This window comes from Blastomyces gilchristii (assembly GCF_000003855.2).
Source record: "Blastomyces gilchristii SLH14081 genomic scaffold supercont1.9, whole genome shotgun sequence".
NCBI classification, from domain to species: domain Eukaryota; kingdom Fungi; phylum Ascomycota; class Eurotiomycetes; order Onygenales; family Ajellomycetaceae; genus Blastomyces; species Blastomyces gilchristii.
Genome location: NW_003101674.1, coordinates 177740 through 185289, shown reverse-complemented (window position 1 = coordinate 185289; position 7550 = coordinate 177740).

The window sequence follows — 7550 nt, the reverse complement described above, 5'->3', positions numbered from 1 at the left end:
ATCTCTTTACTCTGTGAATATAAGAAATTCTTAGAAGAGAACACTGTAACTCATCACTCTATTTATAAAGTATTAGAGAGTGAAAGAGAATATTAGAGTAAAGAAATTATTAACTTAGAGAAGTCAGATTACAAGCTCTGATTCAAGATTCAGTGATAAGAGTATTCTGATAAGATAAATAAGTTCACTTAAGAATTATTCAGATAGATAAGACATCTGTAGAAGCTGAGATATAACTTTTTATACTGTGAATTCTAATAAGTCAGAATAATACAGTCTTCACTAAGAATCTGATTATAATAAAGATATTAATACTATTATTTATAAATTCTAATCTATAAAGATAATGAGTTTCTACTGAGATGAACAGTTCACAGTATATATAAAGAGAAGAAGAAATCATATTATTATTAAAGCTAAAAATAAAGAAAAATAAAAACAGAGCTGTGAACATAATTTAGAGATTAATAAAGAAAAAATAAAGAAAACTTATATTTATATTCTTCATCTGTGATACTTAATCTTCTTATAACTATTAATTCTTCTCTTTAAAGAAGTAGAGAGTATTATATCTGTGATACAGACAATTATTATATTTAGTATAAAGACTGTTAGAAATGTACAGACTTCAAGAGAGCTGAATATCAGAGTATACACAGTTGTAGCAGAATCTTGAGAACTAATTATCTGTATATGTAATCAGATATTTCTTATAAAGCTATATCTGCTTTCTCAGTTATACTGAAGTATTCAGTCTGAAAATAATTGAAATACAGAGAGAGAGCTTATCTACTTAAATTAACTCTCATTATAAATGTATAATATTTATATTATCTTAATTACTTAGATTTTACAGATATCTAAGAACTCATCTCTTATTAATAATGAGATTGCAGAAATATACTGTAGTATAAGAACTGTTAATAGAAAATCTAGACATACTTATATATATCTGATTGAAGATTATATAAGTAGAGAAGAAGTAATTATAGATCTGTAGAATTACAGAGAGCACTGACAGCACTGAGAGCTTTACAGAAACTATCAGCTATAGTCTGTAAGAAATTACTTACAGAGAGACTTATAATAAAAAGCAGAACTTCACTACTGAGAGTCAGAAACTGATCTGAGAAAGATACAGAGTTAGCTACTGATCTGAAGATTAGATACAGTGACAGAGCTGAGAGAAATAAAAATACTATTATAAGTAACAGCACTTCTACACTATCAGTCAGTAGAAAGCAATCAGAGATATTATAGAGATACTTATAAGAAGCTTAGTAGCAGTTAAACATTATTTATAAAAATATTAAAATTAAAAAATTTTTATTCTTGAGAAGTTCTTGAATTAATATATAGATATTTTCAGAAATACTCTCTCTCTATTATCTGAATAAAAATACTTCCCAGATGAATAAGAATACTCATAGTTTATAAGAATAAGAGCTGTTATAGAAAAAGAGAAAAGAAGATAAAATTTCACAGACAGATTTGAGATATTTATACTACTCTAAAGAGATTTATTTATACTATAAGTAATTTTATAAAACAGTCAGATCACTCTAGTGAACAAAGAATAATTATAGATTATAGATCTGAATCTTTTTATATAACTATAAAGAGTGATTGCAGATTATAGACATCTTGATTCTACAATTCTATAGAGTTAGTAAAAGAATGAAAAATTTCTTATAACTCTACAGTGTTAAAGAATGATGATTTACAAGAATAAATGAAAGATTAACTTATAAATACTTCTCTTTAATAAAAGTAATCTCATAGAAAGTGATTCATCTGCAGAATAAATTTATATAATAGTTATATAAAAATCTCATAGAAAAATGATTAAAGATTAACTATAACTCTTCAGATTGAAAGATATAGAATAAATTTATGTAATAATTATATAAGAATCTCATAGAAATAATTGAGAGTTAACTAAACCTCTTCTGTATAAAAGATATAAGATGAATCTGTATAATAGTCAGAGAAAGATCTGCAGATTATAAAGAATTTTATAAAATAAGAAACTGAGTAACAGACTCTTTATTCTTTATAATAATAAGAGATTTTTCCTCACTGAGATTTTTTATAGATATAAAGAGTTTTTAGTGAGTATTACTACAGTGCTGAGTCTGATTCTATGAAATCACTCAGTGAAAGACTTTACAGATAAAGTCTTAGAGAGAGAGAAGTATGTAAGAAATCTCACTTTCTTACAGATTCTTTATCTCTATTTCTATCTCTTATATAATTAATAGAGTTAGTAGCTCTTGACTATATATAACTATATAGACTGAAGTTCATAACTACTATTTATAACTCAGCTTGAATGCTATTATACATTTAACTTCTATATTTTATCTTTCTATCATGAATACTTCTAGTAGTTAACAGTATATATTATGTCAAGCTGCAAATATCTGAATAATCGCCTGCGAGCACTTATTCTTACAATAGAATTAGCAGATTCTTATATATAAGAAGAAACATAATCTGATGAAGATAATATATTAGAGTAGTTAATTATATTATTAAGATCTATCTATTATATAACTTTTTATATGATAGATGTTCATTAAGTAATCAGTGAATATCTCACTTAGATAGAAGTAGACTGGCCGCCAGAACCATGAATTTCACATTTGATCTCATTTGATCTGGTCTCATACATTTCTTGGCGTGAATCCCGCTGAGACTGACTATCAAAAAAACATGTAAAGTGACTATATATCAGATCTTAAAATGGAACCATGACTTGAAAAAAATGAGAAAGTGGTCTCATTTGGTCTCATTTAGTCCCATTCTTGACATAAAGTTCTTATTTTTAGACATTTTAAGGTTTTTTTTAGACTATTTTTAATTTTTTAAAAAGTAACACTTTTTGATAACACTTAAATGAGATTTAAAGTCATTTAAAGCAATAAAAATAATTTAAATTGAGAAGTGAAAATCATGATTTCATTTGAAAAATGTGATAAGAGTAGACAGTAAGTCTCACTGAGACAGTATGAAACTACTATCTAATGTTAAAACCGTGTAATGAGATCAGTCGAATTGATAATGAGACTATCAAAAAATCTGATTCTGGTCTCAGACACGGTCACACGGTCAGTCTAGATAGAAGTAGTCAGTCCGTAGAGAGATAATCTGACAATGATTAAATAGAATATTTAATGAATATATTAAAACAGTATCTGTAATACTTTATTAATTACAATCAGAATAACTGAATATATTGATTATTACTTACAGAGTTTATATATAACAATTTAAAACATATCAGTATAAATAAAACTCTCTTTGAAATACTTACTGAGACTCATTTATAAATGATTTTAATAGACTTATAAAAGTATATTATAAAGTGTGATAATATCTGTGAATAGACTGAGAGAATTCGGAATATTTAAAAAAAAGTCTGTAAAATTTTTAAAAAAGATTCAGAAGTATTAAAAGAAATATTATAATTTTAAACATACTATAAAAAGTTTTAAGATAATAAAGTCTGACTAAGTTTAAACAATATTACTATATGAAAACTTAGTAAGAAGCTGAATTTCTTATAAATGAAGTCTTATAAAATTATGAAAAAAGTTAACTTAGAGTTCTACAAATTGAAACTGTTATTTAAGTTGTAGATGTACAATGTTTTTTATATCTCTTTATTTTATAAACATAAGAAATTCTCAGAAGAGAACTTTTATAAATTTATCTTTTTTAAAAATACTTATTTCTTTATATTATTTCTTAAAGTTTTTAATTAATTTTAGTAAAAATATGACATCTTTATTACATTAGATATTTTTAATTCAAACTTGTATATAATCTATATTAATAGTTAAATTGACATTTAAAAAGTCTTTTTTCAAGTTAAACTGTTTAATTATATTTATTTTTTAATATTATTTTTAATAAAAGATCAGTCATTTAATCACTTCTTTATACTTTTATTTTTCAAAGTTATGTAGAGATTATAATATTAGATTCTTATATTATTCTAATAGTCTGTAATTATGAAAAAGAAACAATTTTTTAATAAGTGAATAATTTTTTCATATTATTATTCTTACTGTATATATACTATAACTCTGTGATATTCACTGTTTTTTATATAATATTTTATATTTTTATTATACTTTCATTTATTTTCTCATATTTTATATATTTGATTTTTCACATAGTAATCTTGATATTATATATTATTTTTTTTATTATTATTATTATTCTTTTATTATAAATATATATAGTCAGAGATTATAATATTTATCTGAAAAATTTTAATTTTCAGAGTTTTTCTAGTATTTATAAAGTTAATTATTATACATTTATCAATTTCAGATATATAAAATCAGAAAATTTCAGCTCAGAATATAAAAATCTTTTATAAATTACAGTATTTTTAACATCTTCTGATACTTTTGAAATTATTTAGAAAATAATATGATAAAAGAAAAAAGAACACAGTTTTAAAAATAAACATATTAAATGTCATACTCCCGGCCGCGTCAAGGCTCTGTTGCGGTTTCACACGGCCTATCACTTTTATGAGAATGATTTCATCTTATTCAAACCGGTTTTCAATTACTCTATAATATCATTCAGATATATTATAGAAAGATCTGATTGATAAATATAAGAATCTCACTTCTATACAAGGTCAGCAGATTTAGACTGGCCGCTGAAATCATGAATTTCATGTTTGATCTCATTTAATCTGATCTCATACATTTCTTGGCGTGAATCCCGCTGAGACTAGCTATCAAAAAAACATGTAAAGTGACTATATATCAGATCTTAAAATGAAATCATGACTTGAAAAAAATGAGAAAGTGATTTCATTTGATCTCATTTAGTCTCATTCTTAGCATAAAGTTCCTATTTTTAGACATTTTAAGGTTTTTTTTAGACTATTTTTAATTTTTTAAAAAGTAACACTTTTTGGTAATGCTTAAATGAGATTTAAAGTCATTTAAAGCAATAAAAATAATTTAAATTGAGAAGTGAAAATCATGGTCTCATTTGAAAAATGTGATAAGAGTAGACAGTAAGTCTCACTGAGACAGTATGAAACTACTATTTAATGTTAAAACCATGTAATAGAATCAGTCAAATTGGTAATGAGACTATTAAAAAATCTGGTCCTGGTCTCAGACATGGTTACATAGTCAGTCTAAGTAGATTACTCTTTCTTAATAGTGAGATATCACTGAGATATCACTTCAGCTATTCTCACTCATGAAATGAGAGAAGAGTATTCACTCATTATCTATATAGAATAGCTAGATACTGACTTCTTATCAAAGAAGTCAGTAATTTGTTTTTCTTCTACTGAAAGATATACAAGAGTTACTGCATTTTTCATACAATCTTCTTAGTATACTAAGTATCATACCTGTGATATTCTCATAATAACTCTGTAGCTCATGAGCATGCTATTCAAGCAAGATAGTCAAGCTCACTTATACAGCTTCTTAAACAACTATCTCTATATAATATCACTGACTAGTCATCACTTCAGTTTTATCATATTATAATTCAAATTGCTTAATCTGATTATAAGTTTGAATCAGTCAAGCTCTATTAACAGACTGATATGACCTTACACACTTATACTGAGACTGACTCAATCTCACTCACTAAGGGAAATTTCACATCATTTTCTAGAGTATGTATATCTCTACTCTGACATAAATCTGAGATTTCTGAACTCACTACACATTTTGACATGATGTAACGTGGCGGAGCTGAAGTGATAACTAGTTAACAGCATCATGTAGAAGTAGTTGTTTGAGAAGCTGTATAAGTAAGCTTGACTATCTTACTTGAATAGTGAGCTCGTGAGCTACAGAGTTATTGTGAGAATATCACAGATATGATACTTAGTATACTAAGAAGATTGTATGAGAAATGCAGTAACTCTTGTATATATTTCAGTAGTAGAAAAAAAACAAATTGCTAACTTCTTTGATAAGAAGCCAGTATCTAGCTATTCTATATAGACAATGAGCAGATACTCTTCTCTTATTTCATGAGTGAGAATAGCTGAAGTGATACCTCAGCAGCATCTCATTGTCAAGAAAGAGTAATCTGCTGATCTTGTATAGAAGTGAGGTTCTTATATTCATTAATTGAATCTTTCTATGATATATTCAAATAATGTTATAGAGTGATTGAAAATCAGTTCAAACAGTCTGCAGAATGAATGAAATCATCTATATGAAAGTAATAAACTGTGTGAAACTGCAGTATAGTCTTGACACAGCTCAGAGTATGATAATACTCTTTTCTTTAAAAGTATAGTTCTGATACTCTTAAGATTACTAAATTAAAAATTATCTTTATTATATAGTAATAATTATCAACTGATTTAATAGTGCATGTACTGTGTATGATATAAAGAAATAGATGAGTTTTTCTGCTGACTGTATAGATCTTTCTTTTCTCATCTTTGTTTAAATTAAATATGTGATAAGTGAGTTTCTTATATATTGATTTGAAATATGAAAAATGTAGTTAATAAGTAACTTGCAGATCTCTCATCATTTTTCACTCTATATATAAAATTCCATGCAAAAGTGATGTATTTTAGAGACAAAGCTAATAGTAGTAATAGGATTTTTTGAAAAGATTCTTCTTCTCTGTGAAACATTTTTCTTCTCTCTCTCTCATCTGTAACAGTGAGTGCATGAGAACATTATTCTTGAGAGATAATAAGAGACTTATTCTGATATTTTCTAGTAAGTAATAAACATCTTTGTGATGCAGCTGCAGTCTCTGTGACTGTTAAGAAAGTCAGATTGAAGATGAAGACAGTAATGTCAATAAGCTGCAGAAGTACTGCTCTCATTATCACATCTTCTTCTTCTTCTTCTGCTTCTATTACAGCTGCAGTGATAGTTACTATGTCTTACAGTGAGATGTCATTTCTTCTATCAGTCAGTTTATCTGTATCTGATTCTTTTTCTGTCTCTCTTATCACTGTTACAACATCACTCTCTCTCTCAGTTAACACAGTGATGTATGACTCTGTGTGATCATTTAGAGAGAATCTCAGAGAGAGCTTGATTTCAGAGATAGTGACTCTGAGAGACTCAATCTGTAGTTTCTCTCTCATGATACACTCAAGCTCTGCTCAGAATACTGCTGAGTTGAGTCTGCAAAATCTCATAGTTTCTTTATCTTCTCTCTGTGAAGAGGCTCTGATGCAGTCTCTGACTGATATCATCACTTATCTATGCTGTGTTAAGCAGCTGAAGAAAGAGAGAATTTTATATATCTATCTCTTCTCTTACTTTTATTGTTTCTGTTGTATCTGTAACAATAACTTCTGTCTCTCTATAAGTATTATCTCACAGAAAGATGTTATGTTGACTTTGATAAGAAGCTCAGATGCTTAAGTATTACAGAGTGAGAATCTCAGAGCTTCAAGTGTTAACAGATTTTATCAAGACTGAGAAGATCTTTCTTGCTTATCTATAAAAGAAGATGAAAGCATGAATCTTCAAGATGAAAAAACATCTCAGAATAACTGACTCTAAGAAGAGATC